This window comes from Crassostrea angulata, chromosome 2 (genome assembly GCF_025612915.1).
Source record: "Crassostrea angulata isolate pt1a10 chromosome 2, ASM2561291v2, whole genome shotgun sequence".
Taxonomy (NCBI): Eukaryota; Metazoa; Mollusca; class Bivalvia; order Ostreida; family Ostreidae; genus Magallana; species Magallana angulata.
The window spans coordinates 5674600-5698531 of NC_069112.1; the positions used below are offsets into that span (position 1 = coordinate 5674600).

Sequence of the window (23932 nt, forward strand, 5' to 3'; positions counted from 1 at the left end):
ATGTGTTAAAGTGTGTGACTGTGTGTGACAGTATATGTGTTAATGTGTGTGATTATTTGTGACAGTATATGTGTTAAAGTGTGTGATTGTGTGTGACAGTGTATGTGTTAAAGTGTGTGATTGTGTGTAACGGTATAAGTGTTAAAGTGTGTGACTATGTGTAACGGTATATGTGTTAAAGTGTGTGATTGTGTATGACAGTATATGTGTTAAAGTGTGTGATTGTGTGTGACAGTATATGTGTTTAAGTGTGTGATTGTGTGTGCTATATATGTGTAAAAGTGTGTGATAATGTGTAACGGTATATGTGTTAAAGTGTGTGTAATGCAATATGTGTTAAAATGCATGATTATGTGTAATGGTATATGTGTTAGAGTGTGTGATTGTGTGTGACGGTATATGTGTTAAAGTGTCTGATTGTGTGTGACAGTATATGTGTTAAAGTGTATGACTGTGTGTGACAGTATATCTGTTAAAGTGTGTGATTGAGTGTAACAGTATATGTGTTAAAACGTGTGACTATGTGTAATGATATTTGTGTAAAAGTGTGTGATTGTGTGTGACGGTATATGTGTTAAGGTGTCTGATAGTGTGTGACAGTATATGTGTTAAAGTGTCTGATTGTGTGTGACAGTATATGTGTTAAAATGTGTGACTGTGTGTGACAGTATATGTGTTAATGTGTGTGATTATTTGTGACAGTATATGTGTTAAAGTGTGTGATTGTGTGTGACAGTATATGTGTTAAAGTGTGTGATTGTGTGTGACCGTATATGTGTTAAAGTGGGTGACTGTGTGTAACGGTATATGTGTTAAAGTGTGTGATTGTGTATGACAGTATATGTGTTAAAGAGTGTGATTGTGTGTAACGGTATAAGTGTTAAAGTGTGCAATCGTATATGTGTTAAAGTGTGTGATTGTGTGTGACGGTATATGCGTTAAAGTGTGTGATTGTGTGTGACAGTATGTGTTAAAGTGAGTGACTGTGTGACAGTATATGTGTTAAAGTGTGTTATTGTGTGTGACGGTATATGTGTTAAAGTGTGTTATTGTGATAGACGGTGTATGTGTTAAACTGCCTGATTGCTTGTAGCGGTATATGTGTTAAAGTTTGTGTTTGCGAATAATGGTATATGTGTTAAAATGTGATTATGTGAAACAGTATGTGTAAAAGTGTGTTATTGCGAGTAATGGTATATGTGTTAAAATGTGTGATTGCATGTAACAGTATATGTGTTAAAGTGTGTGATTGTATGTAGCGGTGTATGTTTTAAAGTGTTTGATTGCGTGTAACAATATTACTATAAGCGTAAAAGCACCTGATTGCGTGTATGCATTAAAGTGGGTGATTGCCTGTGACGGTAAAAACGTAACAGTTCCTCATTCCGTGTAACATTATATGTGTTTATGAGCATGACTGTGAGGTGACATTGTTCACATAAAGTAAATACAACTGCGGTAACAGTTCATCTATCAAAGTGTGTGATTGCCGGAAGAAGATACATGCATTAAGGTTTGTACCGGTATTTTTTTGAGTGAGATTTATATAACAGAATTTATCGCATGATCATGTTACAACTATCGACCAACCAATAAGCTTAGGACAGATATGATATCAACATAACAGTTTTTATAATAATACTTAGAATTAAACCTATCAGTTATAATGAAACTCTTGAAACAACTTTGAGTACTTGGATGTAAAATTCATTTTGTAATTAATTGTTGACTAGTCTCTATTAACATCTAACTTTAGTGAATCCAAAAGGAGATTGGTTTGTCAGATTTGGTTCGTCCCAATACATAATTGTCTTGTTATTGTATATAAAGTTACAGCATCATATTTCACTTTTTTGTACCAAATACAACAGTAGTGTCTTTCTAAGAAAAAAGCCAAAACTAAAAAGAAAAATCACATTTATTGAGTTCTATCTACAGATTGCTACGACTCACTAAACATCATTTGTATATAAGTAGTATGTATTTCATGGTAAGCGTAAATACAGAAGAAAATCAGTAAACTTGAACTTGGTCAATATTCCTCCAAAACTATTTACATAAACATGAATTTTCCATCTACCTGATCAATATAACATTTTTTATGAGGGAGAAATGTGCTTCCGACGCCACTGTACTCAATAAACTCTCCTACAAAAAAATGTCAGGGATCAACAGCATAAAATACAAATATCTCTAGAAAACATTAGTAGAAGGGGTATAACTTTCTTTCATTTCAAATTGAAAAATACAAATTGGAGTTACCCCCCTTTGCATGTGTTTTTTAATCAATTTCTTGTGTGCAAATTAAAACAAAATCATCATACATTCGTCACATTTCTAAGAGAAATCTCTGTCCTAGCTCCAAAGTACAGCAGAGATTTATAAGAGATCTCAGGAGCTTATTATGTAAAACACACATATAGTACAAATGTAAAATTAATAAAAAGGATGACGAACACATAAATGTTAAATCCATGTGCACAGAAACAGAGTCCATTAATGATGCATTATTTATGTTGAGTTTACTTTCAGAAAAACCAAGTCCATTGACAACGCATTATTTCCATTGGAATTATGGGTAATCCGGGAAGGTTTTCTACTGTCTCCCCCTGAACTGGCCTGAAGGCGTTCTAAAAGCAGCTTGTCTGCAAGAAACAAAAAATAATTAATTTATAACTGTATTAAAAGAAAGAACAAGATATCTGTGAGCCAATGCTCACTAGTGATACCCCCACTCTGATGTGAATATGTAAAATAAGCAAAGTCGACATTTAACAGAAAGCTGGCATCCGATTGGTACAGAAATATATCCCACAATATTGCATGCCTAAACAAATGGTGTGTTAAAATTTCAAGCATCTGCGATAAATAGCTGCTGAGAAATCTTTGAGGAAATTTTTTTTTTAAATTTTGGCTAAAATAAACAAAGTACTCATTTAACAGGAAGTTGACGTCCGATTGGTACAAGAAATCTTTGACGAAAATTTGTTTGAAATTTTTGCTAAAAATAAACATTTGCTAAAAATAAACAAAGTACTATTTAAACAGGAAGTTGACGTCTGATTGATACAAAAATATATCCCACGACATGACATGCAAAAACAAAAAGTGTGTTAAAATTTCAAGCATCTGCCATAAATAGTTGCTGAGAAATCTTTGACTGAAATTTGTTTGAAAATTTTGGCTAAAAATAAACAAAGTACTCATTTAACAGGAAGTTGACGTCTGATTGGTACAAAAATACATCCCACGATATAGCATGCCTGTACAAATACTGTGTAACAATTTCAATCATCTGCGATAAACAGTTGCTGAAAATTCTTTGACAAAAATTTGTTTGAAAATTTTTGCTAAAAATAAACAATGTCGTCATTTAACAGGAAGTTCACGTCTGATTGGTACAAAAATATATCCCAAGACATGGCATGCCTATACAAATATTGTGTAAAAATTTCAAGCATCTGCGATAAATAGTTGCTGAGAAATCTTTGACAAATATTTGTTTGAAAATTTTGGTTAAAAATAGGCAAAGTCGTCATTTAACAGGAAGTTGACGTCCGATTGGTACAAAAATATATCCCACGATATGGCATGCCCTAACAAACACTGTGTAAAAATTTCAAACATCTGTGATAAATAGTTGCTGAGATGAATGCGACGGAAATTTTTGTTACAGACTGACAGACAGACAGACACAAAAGGGTAAAACAGTATACCCCCTCTCCTTCGGAGCGGGGGTATAAAAAGTGAGCAAGCTCAAATACCCACGTTCTCCCATTACTTGACAATGCTACACACCATGAATGACAGAGTATGCATTATATACAAAACAAGAGGCCAATTGGCCTTAACGGTCACCTGAGTAGCGTATATCCCATACACAAACTTGTCATGGAGTCTCATATATGCATCTTATTAATTAGGTTTCATACTGGAGTAGAAAAATTATAAATTTGTAATGACGACCACATTTAATTAAAAAAGAACTGTGAAACCTCTAATTTTGGTGAACAACTAAGATCTGGTCTACAAAATCATGAATTTAGTTTTCCTTTCAGGTGTGTTTTTATCAGTAAAGAAGATAATTTTTTAACGTTATATGCATTAACATCTATACATCCATTTTAGCCCTGCCCTAGAGTCAAAACCCATACCTCAGGGGACATGAAAATTAAAATTTCAGTAGAGGGCTTCTTGGTAAACATAATTATTAGTCAGTTTTTTTATACACTGGCAGATGTGTGAGAATAGAGAAGATTTTTAAACATTATATGCATTAACACTATATTGCCTCCCCCCCCCCCACTCATGTCCTGAACCCCTGACCCAGGGGCCATGATTTCACAATTTAGGTAAAGGAGATTGTGGATATAACCATGTATTCATTTTTGTGCCCACATGTGTGGGAGTAGATCGAGAAGAAGATTTTTAATTACTTATCTTTATCTTATAACATTTCAGCTTTTGTGAACAACTAAAATGTTTTCCTTGTAAATTGAATCCCTAATGTAGCCCCATCATACTCCTTAGATTTGAACAAATTTGAATCTAATTTGAATTTGAATATTACCTAAGGTTGCTTTCATTAAAGTTAGAGCTTTTCTACACAAATGGTTTTATAGAAGAAGATTTTTAAAGATGTTTCCCAATATATTCCTAGTATGTAAAAATTTGATCTCAACCCCCAAATTGTCACCCCATCCTAACCCAGGGGATCATGATTTGAACAAACTTGAGTTCGTCCCCCCTCCCCCATTGTGGCCCCACCCTACACCCCGGGGTCATGATTTTCACAACTTTGACCTGAGGATGCTTTTACTTATGTTTCAGCTTTCCTGGCTGAATAGTTTCTGGGAAGAAGATTTTTAAACATTTACTCTACATTAGTACATTCATATGTAAAAATGTGCCCCCCCCCCCCATTGACTAAATAGAGGCCCCACCCTTCCAGGGGGGGGGTCTAGATGTTTACAACTTTAAATCTACACTACCTGAGGTGTCTTCCACAAAAATTTCAGCTTTCCTGGCTGCCAGATTAGTTTCTGAAAAGAAGATTTTTTTTTAAAAGATTTACTCTAAAAAAATGTATGTAAAAGTTCGACGTCCCATTGTGGCCCCACCCTAACCCCAATGGTCAAGATTTTCACAACTTTGAATTTACACTACCTGAGGATGCTTTCACATAAGTTTCAGCTTTCCTGGCCAAATGATTCTTGAGAAAAAGATTTTTGAAAAAACTTCTTAAGAATTTTCAATATTTTCTAATTATCTCACCTTTAAAAAGGGCATGGTCCTTAATTTTCACGACTTTGAATCCCCTCTGCCTAAGGGTGCTTTGTGCCAAGTTTTTTTTTTAATTTGCCTAGTAGTTTAGGAGAAGATGTTGAAAATGTAAAAAATTTATGGACAGACAGACAAACAAACAGACAGACAGACGACAGATAAATTGTGATCAGAAAAGGTCACTTGAGCTTTCAGCTCAGGTAAGCTAAAAATGATAAAGGTCATTAATTACTTGCAAAACATCATCAGATCAAAACTTTCTGCAATTATGCACATATCTAATCAAATGTCTTAAACAACAACAATATACTAATTAATTCTAATGGTTAAAAAATTCAAGACAAAACATTGTAATTAAATTTCCTAGAAACATGAAAATCAACACATTATGCCCCAACTACGTAAAAAGTTTTACGAAATTCAATACAGCTGTTTGAGAAGAGTCATGCTTACAAAAAAATCATTCAAAAAAATCATTCAACATTTGGCCAAAATTCAAGTTCAATGGGGCTAAAATTCCCACAAAGATAAATGAATCGGAACTTCCTAGTAATTAGCACATCTACACATTGTGTCCTAAATACCTTAAAAGTTTCATAAAATTCTGTGCAGATGTTTAATATAAGTTTTGCTTAAAAACCAGGACTGACAGACGGATAGGTTGAAATCATTATTCTCTAACAATTCCATTACATGTGGTATAATAATGGCACAATTAGCAAAACAAGATACATTTTGGAATTGATAAAGATCCAACATTTACAATGTTTAATTGTTTAGTTATTAAAGACTCTTTTATAATATTCCACATTCAGAAAATAAAACTTGTATAACATGATGTTTCTCACTCAGCAACAGACAGCCATGTTTGGATGATCACAAAGTGTGAAATAAACAGGAGTCAGTATTACAGTCCATGTGAATTATACACAGCTCAATTTCAGCTGCAGATGTTGAACAAAGTGACAAACAACATGTGTGGTTTTGAGAGCAGACTAGATTTGTACAGAAACATTTACAACCTGTCAATATCCCAGCTATCTCCATTATACGGCTGGTGTTGAGCTGGACATGAGGTCCCCATCAGGACGGGGTCTGTGTTCATCTACAACAAGTCATTAATTAGCTGTTAATTAATCCATTCCATACATTATATGTAATGATAGAGCTACATCTACAATTAAAACTTTTAACTGATTACCCTGTCACTTGCTTTATTATTTATCTAATTAATTAAATTAAGTCAATTAACATGTAACAAAAAAACTGATTACAAATACATGCGTCAGTGAGTTTTACTTTCGTTTAGTTGATGAGTTTTGTTGTGAAGAGGTGTCGTGTATCGGGTGTCCTCATCAGGACGGGGTCTGTGTTTATCTACAAAAAGGCATTAATTAGCTGTAATTAATACATACAGACTATGTAATGATAGAGCTAGATCTACAAAGTAAAACTTTAACCTGATTACCATGACACTTGCTTAAATATTTATCTAATTAATTAAACTAAGTCAATTAGCATGTCACAAAATAACCGATTACATATACATGAGTCACTTTATATATTTTTTAATTAAATACAACAACCTGCTATTTCTATTCACTAAATACAATGACATGTAACTGTACATCTAATTAATAAAATAATGTATCTTATTTCTGTTTATTTAAGATAAACACTGAATCCCAATGACTGGTAGATACAGCTAACCCTGTAACAATGAGTTGTTTATATTGACAAACAATCACACAGATAAACATGTCTTACATGTATCTTATTGACTGATAATTAACACGGACTGTGTGTCTTAGTTATCTATCTCTAATTAATGTGAATGATAATGACTCAGACTTACCTGTCAGAGCGTCCTGTCTGGTGATATACCTGTAGACACACACCTTGTTGTTGTCCCATGATCCGACCCGGAGACGGTGAGTGTTGACATCATAACTCAGGCTCCGTGGTTCACCCATCTCTTAAGATTTTGTCAGTAAATGTGACAGGAACTGACCGTCCTTATTTATCATCTGTACTGTTTTGGTTCTATAATCACACACCAGGATGTGTGACAGCGCGTCAGTACAGATTCCACATGGCCATAGTCCTGATCCTGATGGATGTCCTGTGTAGGAGAAACGATGTCTTCCTCCACGCTCTGTCACCACTACAGCATCAGACATAATATCTATATAGTCAGACACCACGACATCCCCATTGTTGTTCTCTGTTATATAGCTAGGGTAACTATACAGTCCCCGTCCTGTGTTGTGGTTCTGTATGGTTTGTGTGAGTTGTCCACTCTGGTTGTACCGGTTTACCTTGGCTGTCACTGTATTCCATGCAATCTTTCTATGCATCCCGACCAGTAGATCCCCAGTGGACGGGGACCAGTACACACACCGTGGTATCCTTGAAGAGTCTGTTCTCTCTATAAATGTGGTGGTTGTTTTCATATCCTTTGACAGTTTGTTGATGTTATAATTCCTATCTATATAAATCAGTTTACTCTCACTGTTCACTGTGTGTAATCCAAATAAACCACTACATGACTCCTCCACACGATGTAGAGGGACACCTGTTGTGTCTGTCAACATGAGATTGTTATAATCACTGACCCAGACCCGGTCTGATGTCACACAGGAAATGTGATAACAACCATCAACACCTGTCAGTGTGAGAGATTGATGGAGCTCAGCACCAGACGTCAGTTTCAGCAGACACTGGTTTCCTACGCGTCGGTTTCCTCTCTCTGTGATTTGGATTGCACTCAGTGACTCCATCACATCCTCCTTGTTGAATGACTCAGTCATGGAGAGCTGGCTGGTGTGGAGTGTAAGATGTATCTGGGGGAGGGGTGTCTTTATGAATGAGAGGAATTGTAGCGCACTGAATGTGAATGCTGGCTGTACATATCTGTGTTCATATCTCCTTAGTCTGCCAATATGTCTGATAGTTTCTATCTTCTGTTTTTTACATCTGTGTTTGAAATCAAAGTCACATAACACATAGTTCAATAGATCATATACCACATCATCAATGAGATCCTTCAGTCTCTGGGCCTTTGTTAAAATCTCTGATTGAAGGCGGGAGAATTCTGTGTGACAGGTTTTGACATCAGCTTTGATTCCTGGCAGAAGAACAGGTCTGTAAAAGAGAGCCTCACTTCTGATGGTGTGAATGGTTCCTCTGTGTTGTTGTCCCTTTGTTTTATAAGCTTTTTGCAGATCCTGAATTTTGTGATTTTTTTTTCCAAAGAGAAAACTTCTGACAGGGAGTTTGTGTGATTTATGTCCAAACCAAAAATCACACACAGGAACTTGACAAGGTTCACAGTACTTTGTATAAATATGGGTAGGATGTCTCACACAGATCTCTTGTGTTGGGAGGTAGTTGATTTTATCACGGTGTGACACAACATCATGGTCTATTGTTTGGAGATCTTTTACATGGTTCTCTTTACACTGGGGACACAGATCACATGGACACGATACACAATGGTACGCTGTGTCCCCCGGACACTTCGAACACAGATGTACACGGTATCGGGAGCTTGCTGTGTCCATGATGTGAGGGCTCTGGGTCATAACCTGTTGAATGAAAATAAAGAGTTTTAGAATTATTATTGCTTTATAGATTCAATGTCAAACTTAATAAGAAATATTTCAGTTTAAAGCAGATGTTTTTTTTTAAGAAATACCATATTTTCCCTACTTAGATAATTGACGATCTATTATTCTGGTTCTGATTATAGAGACACTCAACCAGTAGAAAAATACAACACAAGATTGCTGAGTGAGAAAGAGATGCTCTCTCTCTCTCTCTCTATTGCCATCGTTTTATCTCTATATATCTTTCTCTCTGTTTCTCTCTCTTGGATGTGTACATAATTGAGAAAGTGTACTACCGGTATATGATTATCTAGCACAGAAAGTCAGAGAGAGAAAAAAAAATAGATGTAGAGTACACGTCCCAATTTAGTTCAATTCAATTACCGGGTATTTACTGTCTCAATTTACCTAACATGTATTCCTGCTATTTCTATTTCTTTCTCTCAATCTCTGTTTCTCATAATTCTAATACTAAACATGCACTCTTGCTCTCTCTCAAACATAATTATGCATCTTTCTATTTCTCTTAGCCATGTAATCTCTCTCTTTCTTTCTCTCTCTCTCACATTATTACTCCTTCATTCACTATCTCTAATTTTACAGCTAAACAAGTACTTCTTATCTCTCATTTTTTCTCAAAGCCTCTGTCCCACATAATTTCAGAACTGATAAACATGTAAACACTTTTTATCTGTTATGTAAACATGTGCATCTTACTTATTCTCTCAGACATGTAATCTCTCTCTCTTTCTCTCTCATTATTACTCCTTCATTCACTATCTCATAATTTTACGGTTAAGTTTGTACTTCTTATCTCTCATTCTATCTCAAAGCCCCTGTCTCAAAGTCCCTGGCTCTTATAATTTCCTGATAAATATGTTTTTGCTTTCCATCTGTTCTCTCTATCCCTCAATATTTACATTCTACTGTGTTTTTCCATTAAAATTTATGATCTTTAAATGCCTCTAAATGCAATACCTACCGTAATCACTGCGTATGAATTTACATGTTATTTACATAAGTAGTTCTCAAACAAAGATTTCTATGTTATCGGTTAAAAAAATATATTTCATGAATGTTGTCAAACACTATCATGACTATGTTTTACAATTATTCAACAAAAAAGATGACTTTATAATTAAAAGCAAAATTTCAAGAGCTATTTTTCATGGATTATATTTTCATGCTCGTCGATCTCAACTCAACAGTCTATGTGATAACCAGTTTAAACCGGTTTTATATAACAGCTGTTCTTGCTGTTACTAATTTACTCCCTTCGTGATCTGCAATTTATATTGATTTATCTAAGTAAACAATTGATTTCATCAGTAAGGGAATGTAAATATAAGCATTGAATGATTTATTTTTGACGTCGTCATGTCAATAACTGGCGTCAGATGAGAAGACAAATTATCATAACGCGCTAACGCACGTTATTCAATTTGTCTGCTAACGGCAGACGTCAAAAATAAATCATTCAATGCTATACACTTTCACTGCTAAACCTTCTCTCTCTCTCTCTCTCTCTCCTTACTCTTATATATGTAAGGATGTGCATCTTACTTATTCCCTCAGACATATAATCCCTCTCTCTCTCCTCTCTCTCTCCTCTCTCTCTCTCTCTCTCTCTCTCTCGACTTACTGTTGTACATGTAAACATGTGCATCTTATTCTCTCAGACATGTAATCTTTCTCTCTCTCTCTCTCTCTCTCTCTCTCTCTCTCTCTCTCTCTCTCTCTCTTCTTATATGTAATATTATATAAATAGTGCCTGTTTCTGAGGGTAACAGTTGAAATTGACACCCCGAGAAAACCATTGTCAACCGACGCGAAGCGGAGGTTGACAATGGTTTTCGAGGGGTGTCAATTTCAACTGTTCTCGTCCCAAACAGGCACTATTTATTTTGTTATACTGAATGTCTTTTTTAAAATTTTTAAGAAAATTTTACTGCTTTTATATAGGAATATTGTGAATTCTACAGCGAACCGTACGCGCATAATTTTCGCGCATGTAACATTTTTTAATGTTACCCGTTGCTTAGTGCGTTGCTAACGCTGAGGGTAATAGTAAATATTATTAACTGCGTCTTAACCAATCAGATTTCAGTATTTAACATGAAAGTATAACAATGCTTTCTATCATCCCTCTCTTCTATCTTTTTTCTTTCTTTCCCTCATTCTCTCTCCTCTTTCTCTCATTCTTTCTCCCTCTCTCCCAAACAGACTTTCTTTAAACATGTACATGCAATATTAATACTCTTTAGATCTAACCACCCCCCCCCCCCTACACACACACAATCACCATAACTTAGTTATAGACATGTGGGATGACACAAGATTTGCCTTCTCTCTCTCTCTCTGACTAACTCTATCAAACATATGCATCTTTCTATTTCTCTTAGACATGTAATCTCTCTCTCTCTCTCCTCTCTGTAACTCTGTTAAACATATGCATCTTTCTATTTCTCTTAGACATGTAATCTCTCTCTCCTCTCTCTCTCTCTTTCTCTTCACACACACATCACCATAACTTAGTTATAGAAATGAGGACTGACACAAGATTTGCCTTCTCTCTCTCTCTGACTAACTCTGTTAAACATATGCATCTTTATATTTCTCTTAAACATGTAATCTCTCTCTCTCTCCATCTCTCCACACACACACACATCACCATAACTTAGTTATAGAAATGAGAGCTGCCACAGGATTTGACTTCTGTCTGATTCTTTTAAAACTGTTTTTCAAATGTGACACATATCTTCAGTATGTTCTTATTTACAATTCACCTTTGAAATACAGAATGTAACTTTTTATAATGTGGTTATAAGACATCTAGGTAAAATGTAGTTGTGTCTTTACCCCATGTAGAGAACAGACTGTAATTGCTATCAAAATACAATACCGTATTTTTCGGGGCATAGGCCGGTATTTTTTTCCTCCGATGAGCGAGCCCCGGCCTATCCCCCGGGATCGGCTATTCTTAGACTCAAAGTTAAAAAAATTTTAACAGTAAAAAATGAAATCCACTGTTTTTATCCGTTGTACTGTTGTACTGTTTTAGCAATTTATTATGAGGGTTGGTTTTTTTTCATCCGTTTGAACTATTGTTCGATAGTTGTCCAGTTGATAGTTTTTGTAATGACATCGTGTGTAATAAAATGTACAGTACTGTACAAGGTATTTCTTTACAATCCCAATCAAAAGAAATTTTTTCCCACGTTCGTGTATGAACCCTGGAAACTATTATTGCGTAGTAAAAAAGAAAACGAAACCGGATAGAATGTAATATGACGGAATTTTGGTGAATTCTTCATGTCTGCGTTCGTAGGAATCACTGGTCTTGGGTGTAGAATAAAGCAAATGGTATGTGTTTTTACAATTAATTTTCTGTTGGATGAAATAACGGTATTCTGGTGTCGTGTGTATATACAAAGGTGTGAAACCCGTGACTAAAACACAGCCTGGGGGCACGTAGCCTAGTGTACACCGTTAGACTTCATTGCATTAACTGTGTTTTTAACATTACAACTTCTCTGCATAACGACAAGTCACTATTTAATTAATTAATGGAAAGAACACAAATTAAATATTTTATGTTTGGTATTTCGTTTTCTCATTCATAGCGATTACGGGGGATAACTCTATTTGAATATGAAACCATATGTTGAGCTAATGGACGCCATACCCCGTATTTACAAGTAGCTTTCAAAGTATAACTTGATTAAATGAGATTGAGCAATAAGGTATTAACGAAATATAAAAGGTTTGGTAAAATATTACACTTAGTTCTACCAGACAGAACCACGGAGGTTGGTGTTGCAATTAAATTTACACTATGTAAAATTACGATACACAACGATACACCGACGAATACGGAAGAGACCAAACAGCCACAAAACCAGAGTTCTTGAAATTTTTCGGTCCTGTTGGCAAGACCGATAAAAATAACCAAGGACCGATTACTTGATGTTGCCTGTCAGTCAAAATGACCGGTAGATATGGACAGAGTAACTTGCGAAAATATAACTAATTTTCATACTCACTAAGGAGATCCGAACGCATACGATAAATCTAGAGGAGTTTTTCGCGGGTTTTTTTGCTTTCTCTAGACTTATTATACATTTTCGGAACACCTCAGTAATTATTACTTCCGTTGCTTTCGATAAGTTTGGCGAGTATTTCGTACATACTGATACGTTGTGTTTATAATGCAGCTAACAGATGTAGTCAGACAATAGGAATAAGTCTTTCAATCATTTTCCAACCTAGATGTCGTCAGAAATCATGGGAGAAATTGGAGAACTTGTTTTAAACATAGCGTGAACTGAGGGCCCCCTATAAATCCAAGATGGCGAGTGTTGTCTCGTTACTTTTTTTCAATGTACATTGCATACACCGAAACAGGGTTTTCAGTGAATGTTTTTATTGCAATACACAGAAATACACACAAAAATCCCAATGTAATCGTTTATAAATTTTTTCGGGAAATAAGAACTCCGCTATCTGACAACCGAGCCCTAGTTACATATGAGATGTGCAGAAAGAGAACGAGAAAGAGAACAAGAAGAAAGTTGATAATGAGAGAGGGAAGGAAATAAAAATAATTAATGAAGTGATAAATAAGAATGTTATCAGGAGCCAGAATGTGAAAGTTAGGAGAAATCAGATCAATTAAGGTAAAAATGGGAGAAACTAGAAGGCAAATATACTTGTAGTTTTTCATCTTTTTATTGAAAATGTCTGGACTGAGAGAAATCGGTCTGGACTGACAAACTTCTGATGGTTGTCAGTCCAAATGACTGACAGTGGAAAAAAGATTTCAAGAACTCTGCAAAACACAGATTAATTTTTAAAAATTGCTTGAAATATATATGTTAAGCAAATTTAATAACTTTAATTACTCTTTTGACTTTCTACATCGATATTCTGAAAGTATATACTTAATACGGTGACTTTCTTAATCAGCGGTCATACTTTCACTATAGTAATCATCGATTGAAAATTGGCTTATCCCGCAATTAGGCTAGTCTAAGGATTTTTCTTGAATTTTGTCTAAAAATTAGCAATTCGGCATATGCCCCACATCAACATATGCCCCGAAAAATACGGTACACACCTGTCATCAAATGTGTGCAAAATGGGAATCCACCAATGTTTACATGTTAATTACTGGCTTATGGCCCATGCTTTGCTATTCCCTTAACCCTGGTTGATTTTTGACTGTCCCCCGGGCAGATAATTGGACAATCCCCCAGCCCTGATATTACCATAAGGTTATGTTTCTCCTCGTGAAACACATCAATCATCAAATGGGAATGTGGGCAATAGTTATATTGTCAGTTCCTGGGTAAGAAGTTGATGTTGACCTCGCCCTATGCTCTCGGGCAACAGTTCTTACCCCAGGACTAACACAATGAATACTGCCCTCATACCCATTAAGAGATGAAAACTATAATGTCTATGAATGACACACGACGACAAACGTAAGATAGCAATGGGTCTCCTGAGTGACTCAGGTGACCTAAAAATACATAGTATAGCTACATGAACATAGTGATATTACATGAATACTATACCACATATATTCTCTTTTGACCCCTCAGTACACAGCACAGTCAGACACAGGGAACCTGTAAAGAGACCATCAACTGTTACATACTACAGACTGGTATAACCTATGAACTATTACATACTAGTACTTGATGATGTCCCGCGCAAGTGCGGGATTTAATAATTTACACATTTAAATGATACAATGCTAAATATGTTGATCCATATTTTTTGGTTTATTTATGTATATATAGTGTCTGATATTTTTTTAAAATTTAAATTTTTAACCTTTTTCAAGCTCGTAAAAATCTACATTTTTTTTTTCACATACACAGGTGCACACACACATACTTTCTCTGTATACAATTTCTTCTTGATTTTCTGTACTAAACATGTATATGTAATTTTACTCTTTATATCTTACTCCCTCTCTTCTCTCTTAGATTTGTTCTGTCAAACAGGTACTGATGTTCTTCTATCTCCACCTCTTCTCTCTCTCTCTCTTTCTCTCTCTCTCTCTCCACAAACACACACATCACCATAATTTAGAGAAATGAGAGCCGACACAGGATTTGACTTCTGTCTGATTCTATTGAAAAACAGTTTTTCAAATGTGACACATATCTTCAGTATGTTCTTATTTACAATTTACCTATGAAATACAGAATATTATTTTTTAAAATGGGGTTATAAAACATCTAGGTAAAATGCAGTTGTGTCTTTACCCCAGGTAGAGAATATTCTGTACTTGCTATCAAAATACAATTCACACCTATCATCAAATGTGTGCAAAATGGGAACCCACCAATGTATACATGTTAAATACTGGCTTATGGCCCATGCTTTGCTATTCCCTTAACCCTGGTTGATTTTTGACTGTCCCCCGGGCAGATAATTGGACAATATCCCAGCCCAGACACTACCACAAGGATATGTTTCTCTTCGTCTAACAAATCAATCATCAAATGGGAATGTGGGCAATAGTTATATTGTCAGTTCCTGGGTAAGAAATTGATGTTGACCTCACCCTATGCTCTCGGGCAACAGTTCTTACCCCAGGACTAACACAATGACTACTGCCCTCATACCCATTTAAGAGATGAAAACTAAAATGTCTATGAATGACACACGACGACAAACGTGAGATAGCAATGGGTCTCCTGAGTGACTCAGGTGACCTAAAAATACATAGTATAGCTACATGAACATGGTGATATTGCATGAATACTATACCACATATATTCTCTCTTTGACCTCTCAGTACACAGCACAGTCAGACACAGGGAACCTGTAAAGAGACCATCAACTGTTACATACTACAGACTGGTAATGGTATAACCTAGTAGTCAACAGTCAGACACACAGAACCTGTAAAGAGACCATCAACTGTTACATACTACAGACTAGTATAACCTATCAGTCAACGATCGGAAACAGAGAACCTGTAAAGAGACCATGGACTATTACATACTACAGACTGGTATAACCTATCAGTCAACAGTCAGACACAGAGAACCTGTAAAGAGACCATCAACTGTTACATACTACAGACTGGTATAACCTATCAGTCAACAGTCAGACACAGGGAACCTGTAAAGAGACCATCAACTGTTACATACTAGTATTTGATGATATCCCACGCAAGCACTGGATTTAACATCATATACATGTATACACATTTATATGATACAATGCTTAATATTTTAAAAAATATTTTTGGGTTCATTTTTGCATATATATATTGTGTCCGATTTTTTCTTAATTACTTTTATATTTCTCTTAAATCAAAATAAAAACCCAACTGCATGGCTGGATTTTTACAGGAGCGGGGATGAAAAATCTAAACTAAAATGGTTGATATATGCATGTACATTTATTATTTCGCGGTTTATAAAGCGTAAACTGCCCCAAACCATTTTATATCGTATAAAACAAATAAATATTGAATTCATTGCTTATACTTTAATTTTTTACTCTTCATTGTACATAAAAACGGTCATTTGACCCTTAAAATGACGTAAAATTGTACAAAATTCAAACGTAACATCAGAGGTATTGATACATTTTTGACGTTAGTCTTAACATGACGTAGGCAACATTCTTTATATGATATTAAACAATTTTTTAGCCAATCAGAAAGCGCATTACAACCAGAATTAAATTATATACCCATCAATTTTTCTTTCTTGATCAATTTTACAGAGTTTGATCTGAGTTTCCAGATCACCACACTGTGTTTTTTTCCGATTCCGTATTACTGCTCACTGAAACTGATTGTTCTTAAGGTCAAATTTCACTATAATTATTAAAACTGTTCCAAATAAAAATTTCAGATAAAAGACGATTTTGAAAAAAAATAATTGGGGAGGGGGGGGGGGTCATCCCCCATTCAACCCTATTTGATGTATACATGATTTATTCATATAGAGGTAGAACACAATTTGTTCATTGTTTACAAATTAATGTAAAAGGTTTACTAATCTTTCATGGTATAAAAATGTAATCAATTATAGTTGATGGACATCATATCACACTTGTTGAAATACCAATAGTGTAAGCAGTTACTATAGTGCAGACATTTTTCAGTTTATTGACAAAATGTCAACTTTTTTCTATATTTTTTTTTGTAATTCAGGTAAGTGATTAAGACATTGATAACAGCTGACCCGATTTCTTACATGTAATACATGTTTAAGGACGGCAATGCAATTCATTTCCACAGCAGATTTTTTATTAATGACGAGTGAAAATCGATAAAAACCAAAGTACTGAAAAACTGACGGGAGATGATTTTGTCGATGTTTATTTATTTAAAAAATCAATGGAATGTTATTTTGCATGACAAGTACATGTAGTTTCTAATTTGAATTACTCAAGTTCATTTTTATAATATGAATTTTTAGACTTTTTTGACAAGAATGTCGAGAAACCCCATATGAATCATGTTAAATAATATTTAAAGATAAAATTAATTCAATCAAACTATGTATCAGTGATAGAAATATTTCTCGAAAATTTTATGGATCCAAGCAATATTGAACTTTAATCTCGTTCAACCGAACGCTCGGCTGACACCGTAAATCTCCGACAAGGATTTACGGAGACAGCCGAGCGTCGAGTTGAACGAGACTATACTGAACTCTGGCGTAGGAATACATACGGCTACAAAAAATATTTAAATTGTTCATACCATTTAAAATCTGACTATTTTCAATGTATTTACATGTATAAATACGTTTCCTTGAAAAAACAATGCTTTAGCATATATTACATCGAATTTATCCATAATTTTCAAGAACTAAATCTTGTCAGCGGTGATGATTTGTGCTGAGGTCCAAACATTGTTTCACTTTCGGTTTGTCTGAGTAACTGCATAGGAGAGTTGATTAAAATCAACTCCCAAAAATTATATTATCATCGACTTCCTCTCTTTACTTGGGGCATTTCAAAATTTGGGACTAAGGTTTCGAAAATTCTCAGAAATAATAGAATTAAGTAATGGGAATTTTCTGGGTGTGGTTTAAAAGCTTAGAGAAAAAAATGTAGGTCATCGAGATTGTGGTAACGTTATATTTCTTATTGAAATCATTAATCACTTATTATATCTACCGGTACATACGGCTGTTGGATTGAAACAACTAACCCCCTCCTCCCTTACCTGAACTAAGTTACAACAGGTTTTTCTTGAAAACCGGGTAGCCATTTTATTTCAATATGTAAAGTTACATAGGCCTAGTTGATTTTTAAAAAATATCGCGTTTTTTCTCACATATATTGTCACTGGCATGGTATATTCAAGAAGTAGACTGCATTGTAGAATATATGATATGACAAAACTTTTGTTTAACGGGGGAACAATTATCTAAACGAATAGAAATAAGCTTTCCTTTCCTCTTCCCAAATCTGTCTTTCGTCTGTTCGACATACATCACAGCGATGCTTAGACGTTTCGCCACCCAACAATTTCGACCCCAAGTTGTTTCTGTCCCATATGATGAATAGATCTATACAGGTTTTCAAAAATGGAAAACGCTGTTCGAATGTATTAGATTTAATCGGTCAACTTAGTTTTCATTATTTCTTAATTTCATCTTTATATCACTTAACGTATATATACTCAAAGTAAACATATTTTTAAAGGGGGGGGGGTCTGTGTCTGAACAAACGACTCAGATCTATAATTTAAAAAAATGTCAACATTGAGGAAACAGTTACGTAGCATCGTTTTTGAACGTGAGAGGGGGGGGGGGGGGGTCAGACTTATCCAAAAAGTCTTGGCAAGAAAAGAAAGAAAGAAATTTATAGGTTACTTTCCAAAACACTGAAATTCCTAATCCGTAGGAGGGGGGGGGGGTACTTTTATCTTCAGTTTCTCTGATTATTTCCTTATATTCAGTTTAATTCTTTACGTTGTCCCTTAAAAGTGTGTGTGTGTGTAGGGGGGGGGGGGGGAGGGCAACTCCATGTTAATTCAAATTTGTGTATGTAAATTTAAGAAAAATCTTTCTTTTATATCAATTCGTGTCAAATTTCATCATGCGTTTGTGAAATAAAAATTGTCTTTTTGACGGCAAAATACAATTTAGATTGTCTTTTTGACGGCAATTCTCTACCTAGAGGATTCCTGTCCAGTCAGAAGACGATGAGTTTAGTCCGTTTTATATTCTGTCGTATCCTTACACATGTATACATCTGTGCTTTGTTTTCTTAATTCATGTCATATGTCATTACGGGCCGCCAGGAGGCGGTCCGTTATTTGATACACATTTAAATATTGTAACTGCGATTCTGCGGGATAGTTTTTTTTAAAATTAATTAATATTATGCTCATTTTTATCAATTAAAAGTAAATTTGCACGTAGAAATATGTTTTATGCTTTTTAAAAAAATACTAGACTTTGACCCGTGCGTGCATGGGTTGACATTGCATACGATATCATGCATTTACAAAATAGATACATCAACACACCGTATATTGTTGCCATTTGCATTAGCAAACTTGAGGTCTACAATAATGCTATTAATTTCACCGCACTCTGCTGAGTTGGAATAATCTTACTGTGTCTCGGGAAAGGCCTTCACCACTGTTAAAATGCCTCCCATATTTACCTGTAATGTAGCAAAAATTGCAGAATAGCTCCAAAACGATTTTGGAGAAAAATAATAGAGTTGCGATTTGAAAATAACAGTCAAATTGTTCACAACAAACCATTTTAAAGCTGTGAATACATGAACCTTTCTTCGAAAAGTTTAATTCTATAATCGCAGAATTCAACATATTTCAACAACGTTTTTTATACACCATGTTGACATTCGAAACTCTCGGGATTTTTTAAAGTGAATGCGCTGTGTAAGAGTTATCTCCCGTATTTTCTTTGGTGAACAGAACAAATGAAAATTAACACGCATTTGTTTTATCGTTTCCAAGTTTATCCATGCATGCAAATATGATACTGTGGAAACATAAAATAAAGAGCCTCCCGTGATTTAGCGTGAATGAAATGCGCATGCACAAGATTGTAAAATTCAAAAAAATTCAGATGATTTCCGGAATTTTTGGAGGAATCTTCGTTGATAATTAATTAACGAAGCTTGATTGAGAAAAAATAAAAACAAATTGGTAATCTTCAAGTACCGATAATATTTAAAATATATAAAACAAAAGACATTACTCTTCTGATTTATCGGTATTAAAGCTAAAAAAGTCGAGTGTATTATTTTCATAATGTAGTATAGATTACATATTTTTTTCTTTTACTTGTAAATGAAAATTTTTTCATAGACTGTTGTGTTAGACGCGTTTTATCTAGACTATAATATATTCGGAAAATTTCGGAGTTGTTTATTGTATCGGTATACGGGGCATACTTAAGACCTGAAATACTAAAGACCTAAATGACATTAAATTTTATATAATGTATTTTAAGGTATTTGATGTATTTGAATTTCTATGTGCTGCGTCAAAAAAAAATGATTTTGTGTGTGAATTTATTATATTGCCATGTACTTTGTGGTAGAACATATTCGTGAAATGACACCCATATCAATTATGTACGCAAAAATATGAAAGAACTGAAAATTTGAATGGACCTGAAAATTCGAGCTAACCTGATTTATTTTTAATTCTTTTGAAATAACCATGATTATTTTCGTAAACTGTAATATAGATAAAATTTATAATTCCATTTAGGAAAAAAAAAATTCCGGCTTATTTTTTACCTTTAAAGTTGAACAGATTCTACCGGATGAGCATGATCTTACATATACCTTTATCTTAATCCATTTCTATTTTATTATGTGGTCTTTTGAAATTATATAAACTAATGCACTAAGTTTTAATTCAATACAATCCACTAAAAAATTAAGATGGTTTGAAATAAATAATTTCCAAGAGAATAATAATGAATTGAACTTTGTATTAAAATAATGTACAAATCAATATGTTCTCCATTACTTAATTCATACTTAAGCAATGCTCAAACAACTACCGTTAGAAATGCTTACAGTAACGAACTCTATTCTTAATATTAATAGTAAACTGTTAAATTTCAAAACATGTTGTTGAAAATATAGTAATTAAATTAAAAATATACCATTAAAGTACAACCAACTCGTTATTTTCTTCCTTGTTCTGTGTGTTTATGTTAACAACCAATGATGATTCAAACAACAATTACATGTATATTTTATGTTAACAACCAATGATGATTCAAACAACAATTACATGTATATTTTTGCGGCCCGTTTGACGCTTGCGTCAATGAGATTTCTTGTTATTCGTTTGTGAAAGTTTTGAACGGCAATCCTACTACCTCTAGCATTCCTGTCCGGTCACGATGACGACACCGGAAATCGTGTTTATTTCAGCAGCCAAATCATCGCACTTGTTGAACTGAAGACAAGCACATAACAACATGTCAAGGACATTCGGTACACGCACTTTTGCACAAAATAAAATAATCAATGAAAGCAAAATAAATACGGTAAGAATCGAATGACATAATGGTTAATAAAATTTTAGAATTATCTTTTGGGCGGCAATCCTGCTATCTGTAGCATTTTTGTCCCGTCACGATGAAGTGTGTTTGTTTTATAACAGAATATCTGATTCTGACTGACACCGGAAATCGTGTTTATTTCAGCAGCAACAACATTGCAGTTGTTGAACTGAACACAAGCACATAACAAAATGTCAAGGACATTCGGTACACGCACTTTTGCACAAAATAAAATTATTAATGAAATCAGATTATAAACGGAAAAACCTGGTTAACATATTAATTTACAAATATTAAATACAACTCGAACTGCCATTAGACACAATCTATTTAAGAAACACCATCATTCATTAAACATATTATATGGACAATCACCAAGACTGGGCGATGAATATTCATAAAAAATTGTTTTGTTTAAATTCCTAGACCCTTTTCTTATATTACAAAGGACACACACCAATAGAGATCATTGATAGAATGGTGAAAAAGTTAAGGGGTTTTAATTAACTAATCTAATTAATTTAATGGATTAATGTATTTGAACATATATGGTACTGAAAATGAGGGGGGGGGGTCCTTGAAAAAAATAATCGACATCATTCTATTTTGAAAACAAAATCTGAAGGATTACAAAATAAAATGAACTGGCCTACTGTGTGTTTTGTGTCAAGAAAAAAATGATTGCACGGAAGTGACGGAGCTAGATTTTTTCAGGAAGGTGGGGAGGTATTTTGTTTGGCGGTTTTTGGTAGCTTTGCTATGCTAATTAAATAAGTTATTTTTTAGTACTTTGGGTCTGAAACACCATGCCCCCTCCGCTTGTACATAGAACCATGAATGAAAGGCTTTGCATTAACCGATCCGCGAGGATTTCTGCTAAAAGTAAAATGGAAATTAAGTTTTCAAACAGTGATTCTCAGCTATGTACATCTGTCACTGACAACATTTTAATTCTTGATTTGTACACATTGAATCAAATATTTCCGTAATACGTGCATTCTACGTAGAAAAAATCACAGGCACCCGACGTTAGACCTATAACTTTTTGTCATTATAAAAATAAATACCAGACTACCTTAGTCTAAATAATACACGCGTTTTTAGGTATGGGGTATTTGTTTTTATTATTTTTAACGTCATGTGCCTGTGAATAAGATGCAGATATTGATTGATATTTTCTAATTATGTTGTACTTTAACCATGCACGCCTTCAATTTAAGACTTATGTGAATTCTTGACTCTGAGCTGTAGAGGTCCTTTATCGTGCCAGCGCCTACTATTGTCACTAACCACCATACCATAGGTGTAGGTGAAGACACGATTTGATTTATAATTGAGAATGGTAGGGTAAATAGAAAAGAAACTAGATACGATCTCGTTACGAGTAACGAGTTGGTCTTCCGTTCAATTTTAAACGATACGATTAAAATACCAATGAAATTTTCCCTCAACCACTCCCTTTCAGATAATGTATACGATTGTCAATATCCGTTAAAATGCTTAACAAAGTGTTTTGCTTTTTCACATACAGCACATTAAAGATTTCAGATTTTAGTCCCCTAAAACCCTATATACGTCATCAATGGGTATGGCAATGAGTTTTTCAAACTGATATTGTTACGACCAACAATTTTTTTTCTATAATGCATTACAAAATCTTGATCGTTTTTAAGGTATGTGTAAAAGACTTTAGGAGTGTCTTGACCCCTAATTTCAGGGGCCAACCCTCTTTTCTTGAGTTCATTTGAAAGATCTCACAAATACTAACATTTTTTGTTCTTACCCGTAAATAAGCTTGTTGTTCATTTTTAAGGTACAGTTGATTGAATATTTTAGGGGCAAGCCTTCTAGATCCTTTATGGGGACAAACATTGGTGTTTTGATTAATGGAATCGCTTAGTATCATGAATGCAGGCATTTTATCTTCTACAATGCTTAACAAAATATGTCTCCTTATCTAATTATATAGCGTCAAAGTTTAAGTACTTTGGCCCCTAAAAATCCATAATTACGTAATGAATGGGGATGACAATGATATTACCTGATGAATATTGTTACGATTAACAACCTTGCTTCTATAATGCATTACAAAATCTTGATCGTTTTAAAGTTATTTGAAACAGAGTTCACGGGTAGCTTTGCCCCTTATTAAAGGGGCCAGCCTCCTTTTCATGATTTCTTTGAAATGGCCATAAGAATACTTACATATTTTGCTTTTACACCGATCTAAAATTGTTGATGATTTTTGAGATACAAATGATTGAATATTTTAGGGGCTAGCCCTCTAGATCCTTAATGGGGACTGACATTGGTGTTTTGATTATAGAATCGAATAGAATCATCAACTTAAACATTTTCTCTTCTACAATGCTTAAAAAAATATGTCTCCTTCTCTAGATATATTGCGTCAAAGTTTTAGTACTTTGGCCCCTAAAAATCCCTAATTACGTAATGGGCGTGGCAAGCCTTCTAGATTCTTAATGGGGACAACAA

The 23932-nt window shown here is 34.4% G+C and overlaps 2 pseudogenes; both read right to left on the reverse strand.

Annotated features, from left to right (window-relative positions):
- LOC128170701 (uncharacterized) overlaps nt 1-23932 on the reverse strand; it is a 723116-nt pseudogene that overhangs the window by 549426 nt on the left and 149758 nt on the right.
- LOC128170706 (uncharacterized) lies at nt 2315-15730 on the reverse strand (annotated as a pseudogene).